A 16,054-nucleotide genomic window follows, 5' to 3' on the forward strand; every position below is an offset into this window, starting at 1 on the left:
CAGGAAAAAAAAATCTCCCTCCGCTTCTCGGGAAAAGGCCATTCACACATATAAACCAGAAACTTCAATATGCATATCTTTATTTTTACCACCATGCTATTTATTGATTTTTCCCTGCAATTATGCCGCGCTGTATTTATTTGCATCAGTGCTCCGCGGTGCCGTATATTAAAGCTCCCTTCCTCCAGTGGTGGCTCTTTAGAAAAACGCTTCTGATTTCCCCTCAGAGTATGAGGTCAATAGGCCAGAACTTATGATTTTGAACCTATAGCCAGGCCTAATTTATGGATCTTTTCTTGTGTTTAACTGTTTCTGGGAGAGGGTTTCGTCGGGGAGACGGATCCATTGTGCACAGTGAGATCCAGGTTTTGGGGGCACGAGATGTATGGACCGCAGTAAAGCTCAGTGCAATGCCATAGCTAATTCAGGTCTGCTCCTCTATAAATTATGTATAGTTCCTCTGAAAAATGTTTGTATTTCCTAATATAGCTCTAGATTATCTCACTAAAGCAAGGGAAATGTTGTTAAGAGAAAGTCAGTTCTCACGTAACCCAAATTAATTTTCATTTGCTGAGCACAGAATGCATTTAGCTCTCAAATTTTATTTATCGGTCTAATATTGACAAAATATGGATTTGCTTTTCTCTCTCTCTAACGACTTCGGCAATATTTGTCGTGGACAAAAGGTGAAGGTTTTACATTACAATAGGTAAACATTATAAAAAAGTAAGTCTCCGGATCTGCAGCAAGATGGCAGCTCACATTGCCCGGCACGGGGTGCAGCCCCCACGGAGGGTGGGAAAGGGATAGAAGGGGTGACCATCCCTTCCAGCAGGTTTTGGACCAGATGCTGAATGGCTCTGGTGGCCACGGGGACAGCACGGGCCCGTGCAGAAGGGCCAGGGGCTGGGACACGCTGCGTCCATCACTTTGGCTTTGGCTTAACCACCTGGGCAGCTCTTGGGAGCCATCCCCCTGTGCTTTACATCTCCAAAACCATCTGCTGGCGATGTGTCTCCAACCGCCTGGGCCTCTAGAGGCAGCAGGGAGAAAAAAAAAAAAACGGCAAAGTGAAACTCTTCCGTGGAAAAATAAAAAAAAAAAAATTAAAATACTTAACCCATTCAATCCTGAATGCAGGTTTTTTTGCACGTCAGGCAGGGGCTGGGTTGGTCCCATCCTTCGGGAGCTCAGGGATGGCACTGGGTGCCCTGAGGTCAGCCAGGTGCCCAGAGGGGGTGTTGAACGTGCCAGGGAACAGAGCAGTGGCAGCGTCAAAGGCCACTGATGAGGGTCGGATGTGAAGCGGTGCCAGGCGCTGCCATCAGCAGAGCCATCGGGCTGTGTCAGCACAGAGCCTGCCATGACAACCTCCACTTCTGCACGCCCAGGAACGGGGGGATTTTGGGAAACACGGCAGGAAAAATGCCATGGGAAGTGCAGACGGAGAATTGAGCTGTTGCCCTCTCCCTGGGGTATGAGCTGAGCATCCCCCAGCTGCCCGTGATGCCGCGGGGGGAAGATGCACATGTGCAATGAGTGTGTGAGTGCTCGTGCTTGCTCACAGCAGGCTCTGCGCCCCCCGTAGCACCTCGGCACCACGGAGTGGGTTGGAGATGAACCCGCCGCCTTTAATTCTGGATTTATGGCTGCTGCTGCTCCTAAGCTAACCTTTTGGCATTATAGTGTCTGGATGCAACTTTGGGGATTAATAAATGGGAAAAGCCGGGACCTTAACTGTCAGGAATATGGCAGATGTGCCCGGCACTAAAACCAACAGCCATAAACCACGGCAGCATCCGCTTCACCTAAAGAAAAAACGGGTTACCCAGTGTACAGGGTTAACAGCACGGAGCCACCGCGCCGAGACCAAAGCCATCACCCCGGCTGAGCAGGAGCCCAAGGAGTTAAAACGAAGCAAACCTCCTCATGCATTTTATGTCACAGCTCCCCCCCCCTTTTTTTTTCTTCTTTTTTTTTTTTTCTCTTGTGTGTGTCTGTGTGTGTGACCAAGCCAAGTTCTTTTTTAGCTCTACCCTTTTGAAAACTGCTGGTTACAGATAAATTAAAATGCCAGAACTGAAATTGCCCACGTTAGCCCCTAAGGGAGCCTGCACTGTCATCTTTCATTAGATGCTGATAGACCAAAAGCCCAAGGCAAAGTGAAAGCTGGTTCCTAAGAAAGGGCTGGGAGCCAGGAGCTGCATCTCTCCGCCGTAATCTTGCATCTCTGTCCTTTTAAGTTTAAGCTGAGCAATGCTTTCTTGGACGTGTCTGTTTTCATACTGCAAATTTCAGTCTTAAAATCAACAGCAAATATGAACAGGGTATTCCACAGAGTCCTAAATTGTCAAGACAAGCCAATGCATTTTCTCGGAGCAATCTGATGGTTTTGTCTGGTGTCAGCCCTCGCATCCTCCGGTGCAGATGATGTGTTTGGACGGTTTAATAAAGAGCTGTTTAGAAATGTGACTTTTTTTTTTCTTTTAAAAAAAAAAAGAGTAGCATAATCTCTCAGCAGCGAAGGTGAGATTTCCCTAATACTTCTTCCATCATTCTGAAGGATGGACGGTGGCTTGGTGGGTTTTGTGAAGTGCCACACTGCGGTGAAATGGTCTAGTTCAAGGGAAAGAAAAAAAAAAAAGTCATCTAAAATTATGCCTGCACAAGGAGCTTAATAAACCATAAAGGCCAGTGGCTTTCCAGCATCCTTTCACTTTGCGTTTGAATTAGAGATGTGCTTTGACTCAGAAAAATGGGGCTAGTCCTGGGTGCGTGCGCAGGAGCCTGGCAGCAGGAGCCTCCAAAAGGGGCAAAAGCCCAAATCCGAGTCCTTCTGGGCAACTCGGATGGCACTTTGCTGCTGAGCCCAAGGGATAAAAACTTCCTCCGGGTGAAGAGGAGGAGGATCTCAGACATCACTCCTGTATCACCTTATCCCTACAAAATCCCACTGAGGAAATCAAGCTGGAAAACCATCCTGGACTGCCTGGCTATCGTAACCTTTGGATGGATGGCCACCATGAAGTTCAGGAGCAGGTGGCTGAATATGGCTTTTTTTTTAAGGCGTGCAAAAGTGTTGAAAGCCTGGAGAAGTCAGCCCAGTTGTTTTTGCTCATCTGTCACTCTAGGCAGTGAAATAATTTACTCCATTTCCATCCACCTTCTTCTCTTTATTTGTATTGAGTTATGATGGGGAAAGGAACCATCCTAGATGGCTCTACCTTTCCTGGAGTCAGCAAGGCTTTAGTTTTCAGACCATTATATTTCTGTGCTCCTAATATCAGGTTTTTTTCTTTTCTAGCTGCTCCTGAATTAACTTTTATTCTGTGTATACAACAGAAAGCAAACAAGAGCACACCAAAGTCCAGCGTGCTTTTGTCTCTGCGACGGGTGGGATCACCTCACCGTGTGACATCCGCGATTGATTGAGTCTATGAAACCGTAACACAAAGTAAAGAAAACTGGAAAATACATTGGTCCAAAAGTTATTGGGCAAGGCCGTGGGGAATGAATTTTCATTGCCCTACAGCTTCAGAGGAGGCAATAATAATGAGCTACACTTAGCAGAAGTAAATACCTGGGACGAGTCCGTGTAGGTGCCCAGGGCTCGGGCTGCTGTGGCGTCTCAGCCGTGGTGTGCTGAACTCCTTGAGATCACAAAGGAAAGGGAAGCATTTTGGCTTTACTTCTGGGGAGTTTCTGCTCTATCTGAGCACTTTGTTGGAAGGCACAGTGGTAGGGGTGGTATGAGACACCTTAGCAAGGGCCAGCATTTCTGCGAGGCAATGCCTTGGCATTTTGACTCTAGATTTCCTTTCATTGCATCCCAAAGACTTGCTCAAACACACCATGAGGAAGACACCTCCATGGTCTTCACTGAACAGCACAGCTACTGCTCTGCTTTCCCAGTTTCACTCCTCCTCACTTTTTAAATAAATTTATGCTCTTACGTCACAAATGAAGTTTCACCTATGTCCCGCCTGTTGCCAGGAGCCGCTCATTTGGGGTAAAGCAGACGTTTAATCTCATGGGCATGATCAAAATAAAATCAGAAGAGTAAAAAGAAGCAGATCAGACCTTGGCTCTCCTTTTGCTCTCACTTCTCCTGGCTCTGAGGATAATTTTTGCAGACTGTGATTCGTCTGGAGGGGTGGCAAAGGGTGTACGTGCACCCAGCAAGCCTTGGTGATGCCCAGCGCGGACGTGGCCATGTCTCCTTGGCTGGCTCTTCTAGCCCTCCAGCATCCACACTACGTTGAAAGGACACACAAAAAAACCCAACCAAGCCTCCAACGCTTTCCAAAAGGAGCCTGGGCACAGGTACCAGTAAGCAATGGTGCCTGACACGATGCAAACTGGGGAGGTTTCTCCCACTGGTGTGTAGAGACAGGGGGTCTAAAGAAGCCCCTTTGGCCACCGAGCAAAGGCTGTGGCAGCAGAAGCTGCAGGGTGGCAAGAAGGGCAAATTTGGTCTAAAATCAGAAACATCATTTAGTTTCCTGACTTACAAAAGAGGATAATCACACTCCCTTTACATGGGTATCATGCCGTTTAATTAGTAAATGATTAATTTGTTAATGATTTCCCTGGCACGGAAAGCACTACTGAACAGCTTCTTTTCCCAGCCATGTAGATCTGCAGCAGAAGGGAGGTACATCTGCACCTTCCCGGGGCCGTGCCTGCCCGCTCCCCCCCTTCCTCTGCCGCTCTGCCCACATCTCTCCACCCTATAGATGCAGCGAGAGGAATGCAGCTCTGAGAACCCCTTCCTGCAGCATCTGTATAAAGGCGTGCGAGATTTCCGTGCAGCTGAGCCACATCGTTGCCCTCTCTGCAGTGAAAAGATGTTTTCCTGGAGCTGGAGCAGAGCTGGGAACTGGGTATCGTCTCTCCTGGCACCCGCCGTCGCACCCTACTCAGAGCCACCCGCAGAAGATACACGACTGCACCACAAACTTAAACATAAACCACATCGTTCTGCTCTATAAACACTCTAATACCCCGAATTCTGTTTTATTCACAATTTCAGCAAATGAGATTACCAGTGAAAAGAGAAGGAAGCAGAAATGAATTGCAGCCTTGAAAAAGAAAAGGGAGAGAGACCCATTTAAGCCAATTTCTCCAATCAAGAAGAAAGGATGTTGGAAAAACAGATCAAAACAAGCCTAGATTTCTTGCAAAGGGAGTTGATCAAAATGGCATTTTCCATGGAAAGGGTTGGAGAGGGACTCTGAGGAGCGTGAGGAGGCTGGGGCTGGTCCCCAGGGGGTGTTGCACCTCCGTGGCACACGCTGCAGCATCCCCATCCCCTGGTGGGGCTGTTCTCCGCCTTCCCCTGGTGCACAAGGGGTAAGTTTGCTACAGAGACAGATGAAAAGCTCCAGAAAGGTTTCCCTTTCCCTGACCCTGCTCCAAAGCTTCCCTGACCAATATGAATCCGCTCCCTGGCCTCTGGGAACATCCCAGGTTTCAGGTAGCTCTAGAGATAGGGCTCACTCCAGTCCTCTGCTGTGGCTCCTGCCCTTTTAATTCTTGTGAGCAGCTTATCTGCCTTTCCTTATCTCATCCTCCCCTTCTCCGTGATGCTTTTCTTACCCCAACCTTCCTGCCATCCTCTTCCCCAGCCCAGCGAAACCTCCCTGGGGAGGGGCTGCCCCTTTCTATAGCTTTTTGCCTGCAGTCACATGATTCCCAAGGAAGTGCTTTTTTTAGGGCTCTTGACTTAAAAAAAACTCCAGTTTTGGAGCTCAGTGGTGAGGTAGAACTGACACCAGCATCGGGGCACTGGAAAAAACCCTGCTACCAGCGTGAGGAGAGCTGGACCCCTCGGATCTTGAGCGGCTTCGTATTCCTTAGGAAAGTTTAACGCACAAATACACTGTGCAAAAGCCATGTATTCAGCTCTCTGCAAGCTGGTGAGATTGGCTTAAAAATAATGAGGGTTAAAAATAGAGTAAAATACATTTTGGGTAACTTTCATCCGCTCCTTGGCTTTGGAGTGGTTTTCACTTTGGCTCTGGGGACCACTTCAATCCCATTTCCAAGTTCTTCTCTGTACCCCGGAGGGCCAGGCATCTACTTGAAGAAATCAAATCAAATCTGCGATTGCCAGAAACCCCACAAAAATACTGATGGTTTGTAAACCAAACAAAATCTTCGCTCCAAATGGAAGCCCAGTCCAGCCTGACAACAGAAATCACAAGTCGGCAGCACGGCCCTCCCAGCGAGGCATCCTTGCTGATTAGCGCTGCTGCCTCATTAACATGCATACTGTAATCTCATTTGCTCCAGGATTGCTTTGATGTTAATTCCAGCGTTTTGGTGCAGTGTGGTACTGCACTTTGTGTTTCCAGGCGAGCAGCCCTCTCTTCCGCAGCCCAAGCCTTTTCTTTCTGCCTTTGCTGCGGCCACTAAAGCACTGGCCACCTTCGCCCTCCCACCTTGCAGCCTGGCCCCATACTGGTTTGTGCTCTGCTTTCTCTGTAATTTTGCCTCTCTCTAATTTTTCAGCCATCATATATTTTTTTCATATATTTCATATATTTTTTTTTTTTTTCAAACTATGCGTGCCGTTTTCCCTGAGCCCCATGACTCCTGGGTAGGTTGGCCACCAAGGTTGTCTAATTTGGGGAGGATGAGGGAACAAACCCCCTGTGGGTTTGCTACGTGGCTCATGAAGAGACCCGCTCAGCTCTTCTCCTGCAGCCCGGCCAGGCTGTGCCACCTCCCTTCACCTTCGCTGTGACGGCGGGGACAGCTTGGCAGTGGAGAGGATGGACAGACAGACAGCATCCTCCCAAGGACGCCCACCGAGCCCTGGTCTCTCCAACCACGCTCTCTGTTCCTGGGGCTGGTTTTATGACTGGAGGAACGTGGGATGTCCAGCAGGAGCTCTCAACCCACCAGCCCAGGAGGAAGGTGCCTGCTGCCCGGGCCATCACACCCAGCCGTGGGGCCACAGAGGCCAGATGGGTCAGTGCCCTCAGCCCTGGGTGCTGGGCGATGGGCAGGGGCTCCACACACTTGGGGATGGTGACTCCTGTGTCTCCAGAAAGCACCAGGCTTGGTGTCTGTGTGCACATCCCTGAACATCTATTGTCTATAGTTGCTCCTGGGTACCATGTACCCCAAACATCTTGCACCCCCTGGGAAACACTGGTCCCCTCCTCCGGGGTGGCCCTGAGCTGGAGAAAATCCTGTTTGCTCCAAGAAGAAAATAAATGCAGTGATGCAGCATGGAGAAGGGCATGGGGCAGATGTCCAGCGAGGTGGAGGAAGAAGTTTAATGCGTGTCCTTACTGGGAGCTGAGCTATCAAGAGAGCCAGTGTTGACTGGGGCTGGGGGTCCCATAAAGAGGTTTTGTTTAAAGCAAGATGGGGACTTCGCCTCCCCAAAAAATCAATCATTTACACATGTCTCAAACGCGGCTTCCAGACATCCCGGGCGTTTCCCATCACGAGGGTTCAGAGATGCCTCAAAACATGGGCAGGCCCAGAGAAGGGAGTCTGCTTTATTGTCTGGGAGATCAATGACTTTAATAATTAGCATCTTACTTACACATGATTTCTATACTCAATTTGAATCTTAATTAGAGATGGAGAGGGGGATTTAGAAGCTGTGCTGTAGCACAAGGCCATGCCTCCTGCCCGCTCAAAGGAGGAGACCCTCCGGCAGGACCTGTGACAAACCCGCCACAGCATCGGGGACCTCACCCTGCTGCTCCTGGGGAGCACCCAGTCCTCTTGGGGGGGACGTCAGCGCTGGAGGGACCCACAGCCGAGTCCCCTACCCACATTCTGCCCCAAAACATGGCTCTAGCCCGCGGAGAGAGGGGCTGGCCCAAGGGTGACACACCTCAGGTGTCCACGTCCCCAGCTCATGGGTGCCACCAACACCTTCTGCTAAAGGGAGAGGTGACCAGCCCTGGCGCCAGCTCTCCTGGCAGGACAGGCTGTGGGGGACACGGGAGGGATTTTGGATGAGGCTGGGGACGAGGGGTTCAGACCCGGCACCTGCCCAAAGTGCTCAGCAGCTGTAAAAACCCGCAGCAATTCAGGGAGCAAGAAAGGGACCGGGGGGGCTGTCAGCGCAGGCTGGTGGATTTAAACTGCTCAGCCTACATGTCTTTACACAGGGCCGTGCATTAAAAAAATGTGAAGCATTTGAAGCCCACCATTTTAATTAAACTGATTTAACATCCGAGCTTGCGAGGGACACGGGGCTGGCAAACACAAAGGAGCCGCACAATCACTTGGGCTCCATTGTTGACGGGCTTTTGCTCTCTGTTTGTACAATAACCTATTGAACTTTTCCAGACTGTAATTCAATACAGAATAGATCCTTGCAGGAGGCTTTTTTGGCAGGGAGCACTGAAGGCCTTGAATCAATTTCACTTTTCCAGCGTGGCTGTTTAATGTATTGATACCAGCTGGAAAAAAAAAAAAAAAAAGAAAAAAAAAAAAAAGAAAAATAAAAAGGAATCAATGTTACTTTTATTTGTCCTGAGCTGAAGCCTTTTGGGTCCGTTCTTTGTGACACTGATACCATGCAGCGTGTGGCTATTGTCCCACCTTTGCCAGGAAAAGCAAAGACTGTTAATGCGAAACAAGGCGGGTTTTTTTTTTCCTCTCGGTAATACTTCCTGGTTTTGCAAAGGCTTAAAACCTTTTATAGGAAGAGAAAAGTCCAGTAATCACACCGCTGCATGGCTTAGCTGGTTGTTCTAGCAATACTGGGACAATCTTGCCCAATGCCTGGGTCTCTGGAAGCGCAGCCAAGGAGGTGCTGAGGACCGGGATCACCCCACCTGAACACAGGTCGCTCCAGACAGGGCTCTTCCAGGTCCTCTTTGAGGAACCTGGTTTAGAAACAACCCAAGGAGCTCTTGCTATGAGCTGGAGCCAGCTGGACCGGTGGAGCATCACCCTCATCCTATGCCCGGGCAGCAGCCCAGCTTGTGCCTGTGCAGCCTCAGAGCAAGTGCAAGAGGAGAGAGAGCATCTTTGTGGCTCTGGTGGGCTCGGTGGGATGGTGCATCCCATCATAGCCCGTCCATGCCAAGGGATGAGGAGTGGGAAGGAGCTGGGGGATGTCCATGGTTTGGGTAACACCGCAGGAGAGCGCCAGCTCTGGAGCAGGGGATGCGCATGGCGCACCAGAAGAGCTCCCGAAAGACAAGGCTGTTAATTGTTACTTAAGCAATCAAGCTGTTTCCAGATTGCCTGGGGTGAAGCAGTGGCGGTGGAAGGTGTCTCGCTGCCAGAGTGAGAAGTGGCATCACCAGGGCCCCTCTTCGCTGGGACACTTTTACTGGGAGTGTGAATGAAAGCTGTGGCTGCCCCGGGGCCGCTGGTGTGAGTGAAAACCTGAAGCACCTGGGAGACAAACCAGGTGAAAGTGAGCACTCCGAGGGGAAAAAGTCCCTCTTGGATTGAGCCAAACTTCCAGACAAGACCAGGGAGGAGGAGTGGGACAGGTCAGACCTACCCTGGGCTCCCAGGCATCCCTGCTGAGCCGGTGTGCCTTTTCCAGCCCCAGGATTTCCAGCATTTCCCTGCCTTGCCCCTATCCCATCCCACCCCGAGGCAGAGGGTCTGGCCTCCAGCCCTTGTGATGTATATCTCTCTATATATGTATGTGCACCAACATAATATGATATACATGAACACACACACTGGAGACAGGGCATGTGCTGGGTGACAATTGCCAGGAGAGGAAAGGCCAGATTTCACACACCCTTAGGTGACGTAAAGCACAAATCCCGCTCACTTACGCTCTCAGAGTATTTTTCAGTTAGGAGTTACCCCAAATGCAGAGGAGACTGATACTGCAGCAGTTAATTCCACGAAGCAGGACGACTGCTCTGAATGGAGTTTCACTTGCTGAAAGTCTGCCCTGAAGATTTAGTCCTGGGTTTAAAAGGCAGCTGCTTGAGGAACAGACAGAGCTTTCTACCAGGGGGAGAGAGTGTAAAACACATGCTTAAAATATATATATTTATATGTATGCATCGCAAGGTGTCTGTGCCTCCATATCTGATTATAAATCCAAGCTGCCCGGTATTACTGTAGCGAGTCCTGCCAAAGGGAAGTGGGAAACAAAGTCACTGCTTATAATTAGGTGCTGCAGTGTAAATCTGATCTTCATTTAGAGCAATTTCTGAAAGACAAAGAAAAATTCACCTGACGAGGTGTTGGTGAACCCTACGACGTGCCTGCAAATCAAAGCCCCATGTCTCGAAACTTGGCTGGGAAGGGGAAATAAATGGTAGGGGAGCGGCTGACGAGGTGGCACACACCTTGCAGGAGCCGTCCCTGGGCAGGATGGGGCTGGGGGGGCAATAAATGCCCCTGAGCATCACCCCTCGGCGCAGCCCCCTCCCCGCCGCACGCAGGATGCACGCCTGACCCTCAGCATCCCCTCACTCCCCTTCCCCCCGCCTCCACTTATAAATCAGAGCAGAATTAATTCAGGCGCCGCGTTTTATTTGATAAACGTCAAAATATGTAAATACCGGGCTCTCTTCCTACAGTCGCTAAAACAAATGGAAAACACATTTATTAGCATAGAGATGAGTTTAATCAAATCAGCGGCGAGTACAAATTAGCCACAGGAAACGTAATGAGCTGGGAATTAATTAGCAGCATAATGGTAATAACTTTGCCTGCTGATTACCTTGCGGCCATGGCTCTCCCCCAGGGCTTTCCGTGGGTTCTCCAACAGCTGATCTTTTCTGTTGCAGGAGCCCCTGAACTGGAACAGCATGGCCGGCAGCTCCCGTGCAACAGACTGGAGGAGGGGAGGGAGATGGAGCGAGGGAGGGAGGGAGGGAAAAAAAAAAAACCCCATGTGAGACATCCACCGCCTTTACCTTCCCAAGCCACAAACCCGGCTCCTTACCTATTGAGGTCCCTGTTTGTCCTGCCGGGCTGCGCCTTCCCCTGTCCCTGTGTGCTCTCTGGGCATCCCTATACCGTGCATGGGGATGCTGCCCCCAGGGGTGGTGGGTTGGGTGGGAGATCTGGGACAACTTCCCCAACTGAATATTGCCTCCCTGGCCAGGCACATGGCACATTTCAGAGCCCCAACAGCAGCCACCCTGTGCCCCAGGGCTATTTCAGTGCTTGCAGCATCATGCTGAAAGAGGATGAGGCTGGATCGGGATTGTCCAAAAATAAATGTCCAGGGGGTTTTGGATAAGGGCTGAAGTTGCCTTGGGAAGGGCAGGAGCGGGGTGACCCCTGGAGACTCAGCTGGCTTTTTTGAGGAGCTGATGTTGCATGAGAAAGGGACAATTGGTGCTCCAGGGGCTTTGTAAAGTGCTGGGCTTGTAAATTAACTGTTTGACACCAACAGTGATGGAGAGCAGTGGGGGGCAGGGGCTGGATGGAGGAAAGGGGCAGTTTCTCTTCTTGATTTATTTGTATTCCTTCTGCAGCGCCTCTCCTCCGAACACCTGAGCAGTCCAAAATAACCTGCACAGAGCCTTCCAGTGCCGGAGCTAAAAGCACTTCATAAACCTTAATGAATCAAGCTGTGCAACAGCCCTGCGAGGAATTATTATTCCCAATGGTGCAGGAAGGTTAAGGGAAAAACGCTCACATTTGGGGGCCTCCATTTAGATGCTCCAGTCCATCCTTGTGCTCCTTCACACAGCAGCCTCCCATTCAAGGGACTGAGTCAAAACTTGAGAAGTTAAAAAAAAAAAACAACAAAGCTAAGTTAAAAAAATAAGCCAGGCCACGCATTGAGGTGCTTTAGCAGGGATTTGTGGGGGAATTAACCGAGCATCTAAGTTTGAAATGTAATTCCAAGTGATTTCTGGAAATCGTAGGGATGCTGAAAAGAAGGAGTACTGCTCCCAGGTTGCTGGTACCTGCAGAGCCTTTTTTCCCTCTCTAGATAGTTGGCTCCATAAATATAGCCTCTCTATATAGCCTCTCTAGACAGCCTTCATAAATGCTCCATGAAACAGAGAGAGGACAACATGGCGAAGGCCCAACGCTGACAAGGACATGGGGATTTTCTCTTTTCCCAGGGAGATGGGGTCAGTTCAGACTTGCACATCCCCAGTCCCCCCAGGGCTGTCAGTGGTACCTCATAAATCAGGGTGGGGAATCCAAGATGCGATGCCGCCCGTATCGCTCCAGCCGCTCTGAACCGTGCCTCGGCCGTGCCAGTCGCTTGGGCCATCCAGGTTTGGGCAGACGTTTGATTGGAGCTGTCAAGAGCTGGCGGACTGAAACCGATGCAAACGAGGGAGAAGTCAGCACTTAAAAAAAATATATTGGTTTTGGATGGGAAGAGGCAGAAGTTCTTTCATTTACCAGAGACAAAAGAGAGGCAGGATTTTTGCATTTTAACGGAGCGTGTCTGTGCGAACAGGAAGGTATCTGCACTTTGGGGTTTAACTCCAGGAGGCTTCAGAGAAGCACGGGTTTCTCTCAACACTGAGGTGAACTTAGACCAAAATGATGGTTCTGTCTTCTCCTTAAGCGTAAGGAAATTTCACATTCAGCTCTGATCTTTGAAGCTGAGATTTGATTCTCCTGCTTAGAGATCATAGTAAAATCCATATCTAACCTTTGGATGTACAAATAAATGAGTAGGTATATAAATTCCTGCTCAGACACTCAAGATAAATTTTTCCAAAGTCCTCAGTATTTCCCTGATTTTTTTTCCCCAGGCATTTCTGGGGTATTCACCACTGCCTTTAATTCAAGTGACGTTGGGTCATGGATTCTACCAACATCTCCCAAAGCAATTTGATCCAACCTGCCAACCTGAGGGCAGCGCCTTGCCCCGGTAAGGGGGTTGGTAGAAGAACTTGACATCTTGACAGTTGTTCCTGAAAAACCTCACAAGACCCTCCAATACCTGGAGTCAGAGGAGAGAAGAAGAGCCTTGCTGCGCTCCCGATCAGACCTGCTTTTGTGCAGGACTGAAGCTGTGGCTGCCCCATCCCTGGAGGGGTTCAAGGCCAGGCTGGATGGGGGTTTGAGCAACCTGGTCTGGTGGGAGGTGTCCCTGCCCAGGGCAGGGGGGTTGGAACTCAATCTTTAAGGTCCCTTCCAACCCGAACCGTTCTATGATCCTATGATAAGAATCCCGTATTTTATTATTATGGATAAATAATATCTCACCCAGAGGAACATGGGAGAAGACGAGGTCACCCAGCACACCTAGAGCAGAGCCTGAAGAGGAGGTCTAAGCCCCCGGCTCGTGCTCCAGCCCCCCGTGCAGCCCACAGTTCTTTCTGAAAGCAGAGGGGGTTTATTCTTCAAAGTGCCACTTTCCTTTGCTACTCGCAGACAAATAGGTTGCTCAAAGATGCATGCCACGAGCTGGTTTTTGATTCATGAGTGCCTGAACCAGCACTGATCATAGGAGAATCGACAGTGATCATAAAATATGAAAGGTTTTTAAGCAGGACTCTACATCATATGGAGGTCTGCAGCAAGCTTTCTGCTTCAGAGCCAGAGGGGCCAAACGCAGCTCTAGTTTATTAATGAAAATGTGGAAGCGAAAGCAGCGAGAGCAGAATTTGCCCCCCGTATATTCACGGCTACCCAGTTCTGCAGAAGCTTTTAGGAAACCAACCACTTTAAGCATAAACACAAGACGATTTTGTTTTCATGCAATTTTCTTGCCAATGCTTTTTCTTAAAAAATCTGTACGGCTGTCATATAAAATATGCCTGGGTTTGTTCTAATTTAGATAACGCATATTTGTCCTCAGTGAATGATTGATTAAGTGCTCTGATCTTGACTGCTATGTTAGCAGCAGGGTATCTGCGCAAGAGGATTGGAAATCTCATTGGATAAATGGGAGAGATGAAATCTTAGCTGTTATAGATCTGCTTTTCTTTTTCACAGCCAAGGCGAACGCTGTCTCCTTTGCAATAACAAACATGCTTTGTAATGCCTTCCAGGACAGTGCCGAGCCTGACTTTGTTTCTTCATGGAGGGGCTTTAAGCTGTCATAATACCACGGCGCCAAACTCTTAATGTCACAGGTATCACTGTAAAGCGGGTATCTCGGAGTTCACTGGATCAGTAGTGATTTACACTGATGTAACCAAAACCAAAATGTGTCTCGCTGACATCCGCGGAGCTGCTCTGATAAACCCAGCATATAAGCAAAACTAGGGAAAAAAAAAAAAAGAAAAGAAAAAAAGAGATATCTCTGTGCAACTGAGCTCATTCAGAGCATCAAGCCTGGTTTAGCAGGACTGTCCCAAATGAAAAACCTCCTTCAGGGGTTACTTACCCTGTCAATCTCACTTTCCCAGCGCCGAACCTGAGCTGTGTGCCAATCCATCCTCACCCACAGGAGCTGGGAGAGATTTTCTTGCTTATTTTGTATAATCTTATGTCCCACACTTCTTCTGGGAAATTATGTCAAGCTGTGTTTTGTCATCTTTTCATTTGTTTGTGTTTATGAGCTAGAACTGACATCAACGAAAGGTACTTGAAAACACTAACTTTAAAAAAAGTTTGTTTTTCTTTAATACATTTTAGTTTCTAACATTGGTCGATCAGAGCACTGTATCACCAGGAAGGTGTGGTAACAAACCAGGCAATTTTCTAAAGAAAGGAGGATTTTTTTTTCTCCTTTTCTCTTTCTGAAGCTTTCCTCTGACCTTCTTGGAGGTGTAGAGAGAGCTTTCAAGACCATCAGAATAAATGGGTTGTTTACTGTGATGCTTGCAGCCTTGGAAAAAAAAAAAAAAAAAAGAGATAAAAGAACAAAGAAAAGAAAATCCCTATTCCCACTGTCTTCCAAAAGGAGACAGATGAGGTGTGAGCTCAGGAGAAAATATTCCAAAATCTGAGCATGATGCTGTCACAGTAAAGGAGAGTAAAACAGAGAAAAGCTAAACAAAAAGGTAGGGACCCCAGGGGTGGCAGCAGGACTCAGGACCTTCCTTCCTCTCAGGGAGTCCATGCTTTGGGGACAAAAAAGGGAGGCAGGCTGCAGAAATGCCAAAAAAAAGGAGGTATATCTTGGAAAAATGTCTGTTCCAGCTTCATTTCCCACGATTAGAATATCATGTTTGCTATTGTCTGCACTGATTTGTTCACACGTTCCGTGCACAGAGATGCCAGGGCCAGGGGCAGGATCTCAGGTGGCTTCTGAGGAGATCTCCAGACTGGGTCACCCAACCGCGAGCCCTTTCCCGAGGAGAACCGTGGCCTGAAGCCACGTGTGGAAGTGCTAAGCGGTGTTAATGATGCCGTGTTATCATCGGGCTCTAATGCTGCCTCGAATGGATGTCACCACTGTGTATGTTCCTGCAGATCAGTTGGTAATTACACTTGGATCCAAAGTAATTACCTTGAGACTTGCACTCTGGTTTAGAAGACAGAAATAACCATGCACTCGCCTAGTCCCACACGTAGCACTTGTGATGTAATTTAATAGCCAGCTACTAACATGAAAGTAAAGAGGCATTTCTCTTATATTTATGCCCTTTTAAATTAAACATCAGTGTTTTTTTCCTATGAAAGAAGCAGGGGCCAGGGCGCCACCGGTCTTTTTCCCACTCAAGCGCCTTCCTCTTTTCTTGGCAAAATGAAATACTCTGAAGCAAAATAAATATTTATAAGCTCCTCCTGGTGTGGGATTGTTTTGACAAAACAAGTCCAGTAGGTCTTGCTCTGGCTTTACTCTCTGCCCTATTGAAATTTTAGGCAGGGAAAACCCAGCCCTCTAAAAGCTGGAGGAAGATTTGGAGGATTTGGAGGAATTTCTGGTCTCTGGGTGGGGAGCGGAAGGAGCAACCGTCCCTTTTTGAGGTTTTCCAGGTCACATCTGCCAGTGCGTTTCCTCTTTAACCTCCGAACGTTAAACACCTGGACAGCTGTAGCACTGCATTAAGCACTTTTTTTTGATGAAGAGCTCAAAGATAAGGCAGACCGAGGCCTGGAGCCCACGTATGTAGGGGTATCGTCACCGTCTGCAGTCCTGCCCATTAGCAAAGCATGCAGCTTTTTTTTTTTTTTTTCATACAGAATTTACTTCTTCTTGTGCATTTCCAAATAAGCTAGC

The sequence above is a fragment of the Numenius arquata genome, chromosome 12 (assembly GCF_964106895.1).
Source record: "Numenius arquata chromosome 12, bNumArq3.hap1.1, whole genome shotgun sequence".
NCBI lineage: Eukaryota > Metazoa > Chordata > Aves > Charadriiformes > Scolopacidae > Numenius > Numenius arquata.